The 15,867-nt window shown below is 40.0% G+C and overlaps 1 non-coding gene across 1 annotated transcript; it reads right to left on the reverse strand.

Moving 5' to 3' along the window:
* Positions 1-9,801: 9,801 nt before the first annotated feature.
* LOC139184301 (U6atac minor spliceosomal RNA) lies at positions 9,802-9,925 on the reverse strand. Its single transcript, XR_011567889.1, has one exon. It is a non-coding gene; the product is annotated as a U6atac minor spliceosomal RNA (small nuclear RNA).
* Between the last annotated feature and the right edge of the window lie 5,942 nt (positions 9,926-15,867).

The raw sequence follows: 15,867 nt of genomic DNA on the forward strand, positions 1-15,867 counted from the left end.
CTAACAGTCTCACTAATTCACCGTACTGTCATCAGAACTCAACTAACCAACTGCACTCTTCTCTCCATAGATTATAGTACCTATTCCAAGCCACTAAGTAATCTGCCAGTGGAGAAGCAGCAGTCTAACTCCTGATGCTTACACAGTCTGGCCTGACTTAACGGCCATGAGTCTGACTCTCATCTTTTGTGTCCTAATATTCTCCAGTATTACTACCTAGAGTAGAAGGAAAGAGGATGAAAGACAGCTTTGTAATCAATGACAGGATAAGGTGAGGTTGAAATAGATACCAAATAAAATTATATAAATTATAATCATCACAATTTGGTATTTGAATTATACCCCAAAACTGAGCCCATGTATTCAGAAAAGATCCAAAATTTAATTAACAGAAAGCCTAAGAAAGTCCTGTGCTCCAGATTTCATACTTATGAAGGTCTTTTAAACACTTAGGAAGCCAAGAAATGGACCTCCTTGACTTACTGAGATGGCAGCAGGAGTGAATGCAGCCTGAAGGGAGGTCCATGTGACATGGAGGAGAGACTCAGGGCCTCACAGAGCTTTGGATCAGGCAGCATAACTCTGTCCTAGGGCAGGGAGGAGGGAACCTTATTTGAGACTGAATCATGGAGTCAGAGCTCAGAGAGACATAGCTGGGAGGAAAGATTTCCAACTAAGAACTGCCAGCAAGTGCCAATCACTTAAACTCCTTTATCTCAACACTTCTTTTTAAAAATTATCAAGCCTCCTCAAAGAGAAATTTTACATGGGTTCTTTCTTAGCATTTACCATGTGCTTAGTTGCTCACTCATGTCCAGCTCTTTGTGACCCCATGGACTGCAGCACGCCAGGCTTCTCTGTCCATCACCAACTCCCAGAGCTTGCTCAAACTCCTGTCCATCAAGTCGATGATGTCATCCAACCATCTCATCCTCTGTCGTCCCCTTCTCCTCCTGTCTTCAATCTTTCACAGCATCAGGTCTTTTCTAAGGAGTCAGTTCTTCGCATCAGGTGGCTAAAGTATTAGAGCTTCAGCATCAGTCCTTCCAATGAATATTAAGGACTGATCTCCTTTAGGACTGACTGGTTTGATCTCCTTGCTGTCCAAGGTCACTCTCAAGAGTCTTCTCCAACACAACAGTTCAAAAGCATCAATTCTTTGGCACTCAGCTTTCTTAGAGTCCAAATCTCACATCCATACATGACTACTGAAAAACACCATAAGCTTTCACTAGACAGACATTTGTCAGTAAAGTAATGTCTCTGTTTTATAATATGCTGTCTAGGCTGGTCATAGCTATTCTTCCAAGGAGCAAGTGTCTTTTAATTTCATGGCTACAGTCACCAACTGCAGTGATTTTGGAGCCTAAAAAAATAAAGTCTGTCAGTGTTTTCCTGTCTATTTGCCATAAAGTGACAGAAGCAGATAACATTCAAAAAACTAAAATCATGGTAAGTTTTAAGCCAGCTTTTTCACTATCCTGTTTTACATTCATCAAGAACTTTTGTTCTTCTTTGCTTTCTGCCATAAGAGTGGTATCATCTGCATATCTGAGGTTATTTATAATTCTCCCAGCAATCTTGATTCTAACTTGTGTTTCATCCAGCCTGGCATTTCACATGTTAGGCTCTGCATATAAGTTAAATAAGCAGGGTGACAATATACAGCCTTGACATACTCCTTTCCCAATTTGGAACCAGTCTTTTGTTCCATTTCCAGTTCTAACTGTTGCTTCTTGACCATCATACAGATTTCTCAGGAAGCAGGTCAGGCAGTCTGGTATTCCCATCTCTTGTAGAATTTTCCAGTTTGTTGTGATCCATGCAGTCAAAGGCTTTGGCATAGTCAATGAAGCAGAAGTAGATGTTTTTCTGCTATTCTCTTGCCTTTTCAATGATCCAACAGATGTTGGCAATATGATCTCTGGTTCCTTGGCCTTTTCTAAATCCAGCTTGAACATCTGGAAGTTCATGGTTCATGTACTGCTGAAGCCTGGCTTGGAGAATTTTGAGCATAACTTTGCTAGCATGTGAGATGAGTGCAACTGTGCAGTAGTTTGAACATTCTTTGGCATTGCCTTTCTTTGGGACTGGAATGAAAACTGACTTTTTTTAGTCCTGTGGTCACTGCTGAGTTTTCCAAATTTGTTGGCACATTGAGTGCAGCACTTTAACAGCATCTTCTTTTAGGATTAAGCTCTATAGCACCTATGAGTTTGAAATGCCTACTTTTTAATGAATTTTTCATTTACCATTTTAATTAAAATTACTTTGAGAATGGATATTCAATTTAAAGACATTTTTGGCATTTAAAGAGTTGATCTAATGTTCTCACTGGAGAACAAATGCAGTAAATATAGTAAAGAATACAGTAAAATAATAAGAAACATTGTATGACATCCAACTAGACATGCATTCCCAGAACAAACCCTTGGTAATGGATTATGGTATTAACACACCAGCATCCCTTTCCTTGAAGGACTACCTCTTCCCCATTCCATGTTATTTTAACTGTTGCCAGTAGAGAAGGACACAGAGACAAAGCCAAGAAAACAATTAAGTGGGCCTTTGACTGTGTGGATCACAATAAACTGGAAAATTCTGAAAGAAATGGGAATACCAGACCACCTGACCTGCCTCTTGAGAAACCTATATGCAGGTCAGGAAGCAACAGTTAGAACTGGACACGGAGCAACAGACTGGTTCCAAATTAGAAAAGGAGTACGTCAAGGCTGTATATTGTCACCCTGCTTATTTAACTTATATGCAGAGTACATCATGAGAAACGCTGGGCTGGAAGAAGCACAAGCTGGAATCAAGATTGCCGGGAGAAATATCAATAACCTCAGATATGCAGATGACACCACCCTTATGGCAGAAAGTGAAGAGGAAGTAAAGAGCCTCTTCATGAAGATTCGACAGAAGAGTGAAAAAGTTGGCATACAGCTCAACATTCAGAAAACGAAGATCATGGCATCTGGTTCCATCTCTTCATGGGAAATAGATAGAGAAACAGTAGAAACAGTGACAGACTTTATTTTGGGGGGCTCCAAAATCACTGCAGATGGTGACTGCAGCCATAAAATTAAAAGACACTTACTCCTTGGAAGAAAAGTTATGACCAACCTAGACAGCAGAGACATTACTTTACCAGCAAAGGTCTGTCTGTTCAAGGCTATGGTTTTTCCAATGGTCATGTATGGATGTGAGAATTGGACTGTAAAGAAAGCTGAGTGCCGAAGAATTGATGCTTTTGAACTGTGGTGTTGGAGAAGACCCTTGAGAGTCCCTTGGACTGCAAGGAGATCCAACCAGTCCATCCTAAAGGAGATCAGTCCTGGGTGTTCATTGGAAGGACTGATGTTGAGGCTGAAACTCCAATACTTTGGCCACCTCATGCAAAGTGTTGACTCATTGGAAAAGACCCTGATGCTGGGAGGGATTGGGGGCAGGAGGAAAAGGGGATGTCAGAGGATAACATGGCTGGATGGCATCACCGACTCAATGGGCATGAGTTTAAGTAAACTCCAGGAGTTGGTGATGAACAGGGAGGCCTGGCATGCTGCAGTCCAGGGGGTCACAAAGAGTTGGACACAACTGAGTGACTGAACTGAACTGAAATGAGACAGAGGTGAACATGCAGCACTAAGGTCAGAGTTCTCTCCTGGGTTACCTGCAGAAGTTCTGGAAGAAAGAAAGTCTCATGCCGCTGACATCACTGAGTTTGGAAAATGTCAATATCAAGCTGTTTTCAGCCATCTTCCCTCTCCCTCAAAGGAAGGTGTCATCAACTGTTAATAGATAACTGTGCCACATCAAAATTTAAGAGTCTTATTTAAGTAAGGTGTGCTGTGCTTAGTCATCAGTCATGCCCAAATCTTTACAACCCCATGGACTGTAATCTGCCAGGCTCCTCTGTCCATGGGGATTCTCCAGGCAAGAATACTGGAGTGGGTTGTCATGCCCTCCTCCAGGGGATCTTCCAAACCCAGGGATCAAACCCAGGTCTCTCTCATTGCAGGCAGATTCTTCATTGTTTAAGCCACCTTCCCTTATGCCAATTCAAATTGGACTGCATGAAACTAAAAGTAGTTAGGAACCTTTCAGTGATGGGAGCTGGGATAAAGCTTTTAATAGAGAATATATAGAAGCAAAGCAAGGAACTTAACTGACTGTCTATCACTTAGGCAGTTGCCTTGTCTGGGAAAGCCTAGTTGGCTGTTTGTGGTTAGTTGTTCTTAAGCTTCATTCTCCCAGACTTGAGTGCAACCACTTTGACTTACATAGGTTACCAAGGCATTAGAACCACCTAAAGTTAATAGTGTCCCTGTTTAATTACTTTAATATAACACACAGGGAGGAGAAGAACTGAAAAACAAAAGGACACATTGTTCCAGCCCATGAATACTTTTATGTCCAAAGCTAAACTCAAGCCTGCACTGATTCTATAAACCAATATTAAGTCTAGAAGGATTTCAGTAGACTTCTTCAATTCTATCTGAAAGTTTTCTATTAGAGTTGTCTTATCAACATTCATGAGTAAGAGTAATCTGTTTTATGTAGAAGCAGATAGGTGGGTATTGATTTTGTCAAGGTAGATTTCCTGGTGGAGTAGGGTGGGGAGGGAACCACATAAAACAACACCAGAATAGCAGAAATAATAAAGGGATTATTTGTTGCATAAAGATTTAAAAGAATTCCTCTGTGAAGGCACACAGTTCAAATCTTTTCAAGGCTTTTTAAAAAAATATTCTCAACATTTTCAGGATTATTCGTCTAGTCAGTTTAAACTTTCTAGGAAAATACAAATAAAACTAAGAAAAAGTTTTTAATCTAAGTTTTACATAAAGTCCCCTATTTTTGTATAGATTCTTGATATCTTCTCTAACTTTACGTGTTTTACATTTCTCTTTCCTAATTAGGTTCTTGGGCATTCTTTTCCTTGATTAGATGAGCTAATGACTTAATGATACTAAGATCCAATTGTTTCATTATAAAAATGATTATGTACAATACTATTTTTCTTCTAATTTATCCTAAGCCTAATTTGTTCTTAATCACTTTCTTTGACCTGCATGGTTAATTCTTTGATTGATATTTAATTTCCTCTCCTGAGAATCATGTCAACAACTAGTTCCCCATAAAACCTAGTTCCACCCATATTCCACTAGCTCTTTTCTAACTTTTTCTTTAGAAAATTGATCCTTTCAGCTGGCATAGCTGATGCTCTCCTATTTTTTTCCTGTGGTTAGTCAGAAAGAACATTTCTTAATTCTTTCAGAAAATCATTCAGCCAGGTACCAACCTTAACAGAAACACAGATGGATCAAATAAGCCACCTTGGATTCAAACCCTGCACAATCCGGAAAATAGCTCCAAGAAACATACAAATAATTCTGTCAAAGTAGAAGCCAATTTGGGACTTGGGAAAGAAAGCTAAGACCCTTGCTAAAATATCTTACATCACTTCACTTTGGGTACTGGGTTTAATCCTACAGGTTTATTGAATTAAATGTCCATTAATCTGTCTTTAATACTGAAATTGCCAAAATGCCTCAATCTGTTAATGGAAAAAATTACACCAACACATCGAACAGAAAACCAAGGATCTGTTCAAGGGAAAATTGTTTTTGTAAGAATTAAGTATGAAGCATTCAGCCATTTCTAAGAGGCATTACAAAATCAAGGAAAAAAAAATCTTAAACAGTTTTACTGTCTATGAAAGAGTATTTATAATAGCTATGGTTTTCCCAATAAAAATGTGCAGGAGACAGGTCTCTAATGTAAACGTATGGCTCCCTGCAAGTTCCAAGGGAAAAAACAAAATGCTTCAAGATTTTGTACTATGGTCTGTACCCTGATATAATTATCAAAACCAGAAGAGTTTTCAGTCAGTTGAGTTGGGATTGCTAAACCACAGGGTTTTGTAATATATTCAGATGATTTCCAAAGAAGCATTTCCAGAATATTGTGTCATTAATACAAGGGGTAAAGTGTCCCCAGAAGGCCTCTGACAAGATAGATCATAACTTCTTCCAGAGAGCCATTCTAGTCTAATCTGCTGGTGATCCTGAGATTGTGTGCCTGTGCCTAAGGATGGGCAACCCGAGAGAAGGGCCATGACTGAACTGGATTTCTTTTGTCATGACACCAGGAGGAGTTCATCTGTTCTTGCTTTCTGTTTTAAATAAAGGAGAGGAAATTATTCAGCTCTGGACAAACTTCTACCCACTCCTAAACTCCTCTGTGATTACAGCTGAATAAAAAAATTCATCCTCCCTTTCACAGAACGAGACCACTGTCTCCTGTTCCTGGGTATTCAACAGCTGCTGTCTGCTGTGCCAGGGGAGAGGGCTGCCATTCAGAGATTAATTGAAGTAATTTCCTTAGAAACAGGAGAACTTGTGTGGCTAAGTCAGACTGCAAGGGCCAGATGAACTTGGTAAAATCATACCCAGCCTTCATTTACTTACAATAGAATCTTAGAAATCTTCCAATCCAGGGTGCATCTTGGTAATGTTTTCAAGGCGCATTTTCCATAGTATATTTGATTTGAGGTTACCATTCCCATTTTAGATATAAGAAATCATAACTCCAAAAATAAATAAATGACTCAAAGTTACTGTTAGTTTCAAGACCAGTAGTAGGCCTGCAAGTGTCAAAGCATATGCCTTTTCAATAGCATCTAAATGACAGAACTACACAGATGAGGAGCAACTAGAAAAGAAACCAACCAGTACAATTTTTTCTGAATTAGCTCAGATAACACAGGTCTTACATTCATTTCCTTTCCTCTCCATCCTTCAAATTCAAAACTCTTTCTCCCAGCTCCAGGTTCTTCTGTACAAAAGGATATCATTACAAAACATTTTCTTTTTCTAGTTTATTTAAATATGAGTCTATTTGAAGAATAACAAACGACAGCATTTACTGAACGCTTAGTATGTTAGGCATTGTGGTAATCACTTTGTATTTATCATCTACTAGGTTGGCCAAAAAGTTCGTTCAGGTTTTTCCATAAGATGGTATGCTGCTGCTGCTGCTAAGTCGCTTAAGTCGTATCCGACTCTGTGCAACCCCAGAGATGGCAGCCCACCAGGCTCCCCCACCCCTGGGATTCTCCAGGCAAGAATACTGGAGTGGGTTGCCATTTCCTTCTCCAATGCATGAAAGTGAAAAGTGAGTGAAGTCGCTCAGTCGTGTCTGATTCTTTGCGACCTCATGAACTGTAGCCTACCAGGCTCCTCCATCCATGGGATTTTCCAGGCAAGAACACTGGAGTGGGTTGCCATTTCCTTCTCCGATAAGATGGTATAGAAAAACCCAAATGAACTTTTTGGCCAACCCAATATTTTAATTTCCCCAATAGCCCTAAGTGACACAGTAACCCCCATGTGAAAAGATAGAGAATCAAGGCAGAAAGCTGCCTTAAGAAGCTCACAAAGATGGGAGGTGCTAATGTTGAGATCTGAACTTAGAAGAGATTTGGACTCAGATTCAATGGTGGTTCCATGTATATTTTTCAGCTCTGGGGTTTATGGCGGGGGGCTGGGGTACATTTAGGAATAAAAGAAGGACAGGAAGGGAGGGAGAGATTAGAGAGAGTTAAAGAAGGACAAAGCCAAGTGCAGACCAGTGGAGTAACACTACCTAATCTAACAATTTATATTGTTAACAATAACAAAGAGACTGTTGGAGAGTTTGGAAGATTAGATTTATAAAGCTAGTTTTTGTTGTTGTTGTTACTTAAACACAATTGTTTTTTGTTTTTTATTTCTCTGTGTTACTCTGGTATTCAAATATTGGAACCAGGACTCAGAGTCTATCAAAATACAATCAACTAGCCATTATCTAAAAGATTGTAGGGGCTTGTCAAAACCTCCTTTTAGAACAAGTTTTGCCTCAAATATGGAGTTAATTTGTATAAGCGATAAAAAGAATTAATGACCACCATCTACCAAAAAAAAAAAAAACAACACAAGAAACCAGAAACAACAGAAAAACTGTGTTTTGAAAACTTGGCAGCTGAAACCATAAAGATATATTCTTCCTTGCTTTGGAGAAGGCAACCTCCTTATTTAATGTAATTATTTGTACTGAGATGCATGAAATACCCATCAGTCGCACTTGATCTGTTTCAGAAGTAAAAGACAAGGCCAGAGCAAGGCTGACAGCACAATGGTCTGGTCCAGCAGCAGCCAGGACTGAGAGTCCAAATGGTTATGAAAATCAGCATGAATACTGAAAGTTAAGGTGCAAGAGGTCCTAGACCAAAGTGGTTAATATGATGGGAGACTCAAACAGCTACTTGTTCACATAAGTGTAACCGAGATGCCAGCCCGTTTTCTGACCAGAAGTTTCCTGCAATCCCTCCGATTTCCCTGCCCTTCTCAATTCTAGCTTCAATACTCTACTCTATAGATATTTACATCAATACTCCTCTCTTTAAACTTGTGGCTTCTTTCACCCCTCCCCTCCACTCTGCATCAGATGTAGACAACTTAGTTCTCACACACATCAACACACACAGACGCCAAAAGCATTTCTATGTAGTACACGTCGCTAAAGGCTTGGGCAAACCGGTGGATTTATTTCCTAGCAACTAAAATAAAATCTACAAGTTCTCCAGCCACCTCACCACGTTGTCATCTACTCTCCCCTCATTCCCAGTCCCTTCACCAAACCTCTACCCCTGCACCCCCATCCTTCCAAATCCCTGCTTAATTTGCATGAACAGCAGATTAGCAATCATAATATCTGCAATTTACATGCCAAGGGACTCAAAGTTATTTTGGCATTTGTATTTTCTAAACAAAGACAGACTCCCACCTAGTGTTGGAACCACCCTTATTACCTTTACCATCGGTTTTACTTACCCAGGGTCAGGAAGATCCTCTGGAGTAGGAAATGGCAACCCACTCCAGTATTCTTACCTGGACAGTTCTATGGACAGAGGAGCCTAGTGGGCTACAGTCCATGGGGTTGCAAAGAGTCGGACACGACTGAGCTCACATGCACACAAGGTCAAGTTGTCTCCTGATTTTTCCTCTTGGTTGCTGAATCCTCTTCTTTCTGACCGCCAAATGTCAGAAGGACACCAGGATTCAGTATTTTGACTTCATTTTCTATTTATACTCTATTCCAATGTTTCTCATGAAGTCTCAGGACTTCAAGTGACAAATATAACATTTGGGAATCAATAGTTTATCTCCAGATTTCATCTCTTCATAACCACTGATTTCTATACCCAGTGATGTCCCCTGCATCTCTCCTGGATGTCAATTGTATTCTTTTTTAAGTGAAGTGAAGTGAAGTCGCTCAGTCGTGTCTGACTCTTTGCGACCCTGTGTACTGTAGCCCATGAGGCTCCTCCGTCCATGGGATTCTCCAGGCAAGGATACTGGAGTGGGTTGTCATTTCCTTCTCCAGGGGATCTTCTCAACCCAGGGATCAAACCCAGGTGTCCTGCATTGCAGGCAGATGCTTTCACCTCTGAGCCACCATTGCTTTATAATATTGTGTTAGTTTCTGCTGTAAAAATCAACCATATGTATACATATACCCCCTCCCTTTTGAGCTTCCCTCCCACTCCCCGAACCCTCCCCTCTAAGTCATCACAGGGCACCGAGCACTGTGCTCTATAGCAGCTTTCTGCTAGCCATCTATTGTACACACGGGAGTGTATATACATCAATGCTCCTTTTTCAATTTGTCACACTCTCTCCTTCCCCTGCTGTGTCCACAAGTCCATTCTCAATGTCTGCATCTCTATCCCTGTCCTGCAAATTGGTTTATCAGTCCCAAAAACAGTGGTTAGATGCTACAAAGGAGCTGGAAATGCCTTAACCATATGTGTGTTGTCAGGCCAAGGGCTTCGTGCATCTCTGTCAAGGGAGTACTAACCTTTCCTCCTTTCATATAACTCCAAAATAGTATTCTGGATTACAGTTCCCCAACCTAATTTTGGGCTTCCCTGGTGGCTCAGCGTTTACCATCTGCCAGTGCAGGAGCTGCAAGAGACGGGTTCCATCCCTGAGTGGGGAAGATGCCCTGGAGGAGGAAATGGTAACCCACGCCAGTATTCTTGCCTGGGAAATATCATGAAGAGAGGAGCCTAACAGGCTACAGTCCATGGGGTCGTAAGAGTTGGACATGGCTTAATGACTAAACGACAACAACCTTAATTCTACCCCAAGGTTATCCATTCCAGTAAATAGAACCATCATGCATTCAGTGGATCAGATGAAAGCATAAAAGTCCTATTTAACTGCTATTTTCTTCCCAAATTTGATCCCACCTGCCAGAAAAATCCAGTGGATTCTGCCATCAAAACTGTCAGTCTGATCACTTATCCCTACCTCCACCACTAAATTAATCATCATTATCACTGACCTGCATATTTTAATAGCCGCCTAACTGCTCTCTTTTCTCCATATAGTCTTTCCCCCCTCCGTACAGTTTAATCTCTACACTGAAGCAGAGTGATTCTTTCAAAATATAAATGAACATGTGCCACTTTCCTTCAAAACCCTACAACAGCATCCCTCTGTGCGTGTGTGTGCGCTCAGTCGCTTCAGTCATGTCTGACTCTTTGAGACCCCATGGACTGTGGCCCCACGAGTCTCCTCCATCTATGGAATTCTCCAGGCAAGAATACTGGAGTGGGTTGCTATTCCCTTCAGGGGATCTTCCTGATGCAAGGATGGAACCTAGGTCTCCTGTGTCTCCTGCATCGGCAGGTGGATTCTTTACCACTGAGCCACCAGGGAAGCCTGACATCCCTCCACACAGACTGAAATCAGAAGTCCTTGCCGTCTCTCATGCCCTACTTTCTGCATACTCCTCTGACTTTGAAGATCATTCTCCAGAGTTTCTCTTATTTCTGCATGTCTTTGCAGGTAAAGCACAAACTGCACTTTGTTCCAGACTATATTTAAGGTGCTTGTATAGCAAAGAGCCTTAAAAATTGAGTGCCTGCCTGTGGAGCAAAGGGTAGGCATACTTACTTCCCATTATAAAAGATTTGGGTTCCATGAACTCAGGGTTCTTCACCTATAACACAACCCATTGAATGAGCATCACCTTTTTCGTGTTGCCATTTGTACTCATCTCACACGCTAGTAAAGTAATGCTCAAAATTCTCCAAGCCAGGCTTCAGCAATATGTGAACCATGAACTTCCTGATGTTCAAGCTGGTTTTAGAAAAGGACAAGGAACCAGAGATCAAATTGCCAACATCCACTGGATCATGGAAAAAGCAAGAGAGTTCCAGAAAAGCATCTATTTCTGCTTTATTGACTATGCCAAAGCCTTTGACTGTGTGGATCACAATCAACTGTGGAAAATTCTGAAAGACATGGGAACACCAGACCACCTGATCTGCCTCTTGAGAAATCTGTATGCAGGTCAGGAAGCAACAGTTAGAACTGGACATGGAACAACAGACTGGTTCCAAATAGGAAAAGGAGTACGTCGGGGCTGTATATTGTCACCCTGCTTATTTAACTTATATGCAGAGTACATCATGAGAAACGCTGGACTGGAAGAAACACAAGCTGGAATCAAGATTGCCAGGAGAAATATCAATAACCTCAGATATGCAGATGACACCACCCTTATGGCAGAAAGTGAAGAGGAACTCAAAAGCCTCTTGATGAAAGTGAAAGTGGAGAGTGAAAAAGTTGGCTTAAAGCTCAACATTCAGAAAATGAAGATCATGGCATCCAGTCCCATCACTTCAAGGGAAATAGATGGGGAAACAGTGGAAACAGTGTCAGACTTTATTTTTCTGGGCTCCAAAATCACTGCAGATGGTGACTGCAACCATGAAATTAAAAGACGCTTACTCCTTGGAAGGAAAGTTATGACCAACCTAGATAGCATATTCAAAAGCAGAGACATTACTTTGCCAACAAAGGTTCGTCTAGTCAAGGCTATGGTTTTTCCTGTGGTCATGTATGGATGTGAGAGTTGGAACATGAAGAAGGCTGAGCACCAAAGAATTGATGCTTTTGAACTGTGGTGTTGGAAACGACTCTTGAGAGTCCCTTGGACTGCAAGAAGATCCAACCAGTCCATTCTGAAGGAGATCAGCCCTGGGAGTTCTTTGGAAGGAATGATGCTGAAGTAGAAACTCCAGTACTTTGGCCACTTCATGCGAAGAGTTGACTCATTGGAAAAGACTCTGATGCTGGGAGGGATTGGGGGCAGGAGGAGAAGGGGACAACAGAGGATGAGATGGCTGGATGGCATCACTGACTCGATGGATGTGAGTCTGGGTGAACTCCGGGAGTTGGTGATGGACAGGGAGGCCTGGCGTGCTGCGATTCATGGGGTCACGAAGAGTCGGACATGACTGAGCGACTGATCTGATCTAATATACAAATAGCACCAAAAAATTTTGCTGTCCTAGCTAATGGTAACTGTCCTTTGTCTTTGCTTCAGGAGTATTATATCTTCAACTAGCATCCACCCAACTGTGGCAAACTAACTTAATATCTTGTAAAGAAAATAGACTCATTAATTTTAAATCCATAACGTAACCACCCAGTCCATAACCTAGCCACTCTACTCAAAGGCTTAAAGTGAGTAATAAAAATAGATACACTGCTATCAACTCTCCAGGGGTAAAAAGAGAATACAATAAATACTTGTATGCCAATAAGTTAGAACCTATATAAAACAGACAAATTCCTAGAAACACACCAATTGCTATGCTAAAGCTGATTCAAGAAGAGAGGAAATCTGAATACACCCAAACAAGTAGAGGGACCGATTCAAATCACAAACTTCCAACAAGAACAAAAATGTCAGACTCTTAAAGGAAATTTCAGTGTAAATCTTCAAAGCTGAAGTAAGCAACAGACTCTTAAACGTGACACCTAAAGCAAAAGAAACTAGTGGATTAAAAAAAAAAGACATCAAAATTAAAATTTTTATACAAAGAACATTATCAAAAAAGTTATTATTTACAAATGGTATTTGACTGAAGTCTAGAATTCATAGGCAAAGGATTTGAATAAAATACACAATAGCCAATAAGGTGTGAAAAACACTCAGAATCATTAGGCATCAGGGAGATTTTTTAAAAAAAACAACACTGAGATACCACTCCATATACCCACTAGATGACTATAATTTTTAAAAGTTACAAAATAAAACTTGTTGAAAGGATACATTGAAATTATAATCTTAATGTAGGCAAAAATGTGTACTAGAACAGACACTTGAAAACAATTTCACATTTCTTCAAAAAAATTAAAGTTATAATCCCAGAAGTGCTATTCCCATGTGTATACCTATATACCCAAAAGATTTAAAAGCACAATGAGGTATCACCTGATACCCATCAGAAGAGCCATCATCAAAAAGTCTACAAACAATAAGTACTGGAGAGGGCGTGGAGAAAAGGGAATCCTCCTACACTGTTGGTGGGAATATAAAGTGGTGCAACCACTAAGGAAAACACTGTGGAGGTTTCTTAAAACACAGAAAATAGAGCTACCCTATGATCCAGCAATCCCACTCTTGGGCATATACCTGGACCAAAATTGTAATTCAAAAAGATACAGGCATGTCTAAGTTCATATCAGCACTATTTACCCTAGCCAAGACCCGAAAAAGACCTAAATGTCTATCAACAGAGGAATGGGTAAAGAAGATGTGGTACATACACACAACAGAATACTATTCAGCCATAAAAAGAACAAGATAATGACATTTGCGCAATATGGATGGACCTAGAGATTATCATATTAAGTTAACTAGAAAAAGACAAATATCATGAGATCACTTACATGTGGAATCTAAAAAGATACAGATGAACTCAGTCACAAAACAGAAGTGGACTCACAGACATTAAGAAAACAAACTTACGGTTGCCAAAGGGGAAGCACTGGGCCAGGGTGGGATAACTTAAAAGGTTGGTATTAACATACAAACACTATATATAAAATAGACAACCAGCAAGAACCTACCTTATAGCACCTTCTATAACCTTCCTTATAGAACTCTACTCAATATTTTGTAATAATCTATATGGGAAAAGAATCTGAGAAAGAATGGATATATGTCTAACTGACTTACTTTTCTGTTCACCTGAAACTAACCACAACATTATAAATCAACTATACCACAATAAAAATAAAAACTGAATTAAAAAATAGATGTTCATACAAGAGAGTATATATGAATGTTCATAGTAACATTATTGATAATAGTCAAACATTGGAAATAGTCTATTATAGAAAAATAGACAATATGTTGTACATTTACTGGAATGCTATCCAGCCATAAAGAGGAATTAAGTAATGACACATGCTACAATGTGGGGGCACCCTAAAAGAACATTATGCTAAGTGATAGCAGACATAAAATCCATCTGTAATATGATTTAATTAATATGGAGTGTCCAGTAGAATAGGCAAATCCAAAGAGATTAGCAGTTGACAGGAGATGAGATCTGTGATTTCTTTTGAGGGTGATGAGATGTTCTGGAGTTAAAAAGTGATGTTTGTGCAACATTATAAATATAATAAAAAGCCAGCTTATTATAATTCATTATATGTATTGAATAATTATTTATTTAAATAAAAACTCATAAAACTGTCATTTTAAAAGACTAAGATTTTCAATATATTATAAGTTAAATATAAATAATTGTAAATATAAGATATTTTATCCACAGAACCTAGCACAGTGCCCAGCATCTAGTATGTACACAAATATAAATTGATAAGTAAATCAAAGATATCAAATCCAAAGAAACAGATTAATTCAGATCGAACTGTACACATACTGAAGTTCTACATGCCAAAACATCAGTCCTAGGAGACTAGATTAGATGGGAAGAATCCAGTGGTGCGCTAGTAAATGTTTGACAGTCAGTCTTCTCTAAGGGAGAGCCTGGTTTGTAAATACTCTCAACTTGGCTGGTCTCAAACTACCTACCATCACTGAACATGGCGATATGAGATTTGCACAACATCGGCTTTTGTGGGCTAGGACAAGCCAGCTGCAACACATCACGAGGAAGACTCCAAGTCAGGGAGTAGAGAAAGAAGCACTGGTGAGCAGTGTTTAGAGAGCTTATTTCCTGGGACTGAGGCACTTCGCTGTCTGCACAGTTATGAATTATAATGAAAAAAAATATTAGACTCCTACAAGCATGTACTATTCTTGATTAAGATGCAAGCACTTCCTCACAAAGAGGGGGTGGGAGAAAAAAGAACAGCCACTACCTTTGGTCACTGCATCTTTGATCCACATAGGCACCTGCTGGCCGACACCTACAGACACATCACAGACAGTCAATACAGATTAGAGCTCTGCTTTCAGAAACACAGACTCACTTGCAGGAACACTGTGGAAGCAACTCAGGTCTCAGGGCACAAGTGAAATTTCTTTGTGTTTTAAATTAATTTTATACATTAAAATTATATGTCCATCCTGAGCCAGAGGATTCAGCCTGCCTGTTCCACACCTGCCTGTTTATGGTTCCAAGTGGTTAGGCTTCCAGATGACCATCTGAACTGACTTGGAGAAAGCAGTCTAAATGCCCATGTAACATCTTCTGAATGTGTTAAATTTATCAGAATGTGTTAGTTTTAGAGGCTTCCCTGGTGGCTCAGTCTCGTAAAGGTCACCAGAATCTATCAAACCTGAGCAGGGAATTCTTTGGCTCAGGGTGGAAGGGTAACCAATGTATCCCACACTTACTGAATGAATCAATGGTTTGCGACAGATTGGTCTGGGCAGTGGAAGCACAGTTCTAAGCACAGTATATGACATGCAACTTGTAAAGTGATTAAGATATCAATAATAAAAGCCCTCAGAGCCTCCAACACACACACACACAGACACAGAACC

This window comes from Bos indicus, chromosome 7, assembly GCF_029378745.1.
Source record: "Bos indicus isolate NIAB-ARS_2022 breed Sahiwal x Tharparkar chromosome 7, NIAB-ARS_B.indTharparkar_mat_pri_1.0, whole genome shotgun sequence".
Taxonomy (NCBI): domain Eukaryota; kingdom Metazoa; phylum Chordata; class Mammalia; order Artiodactyla; family Bovidae; genus Bos; species Bos indicus.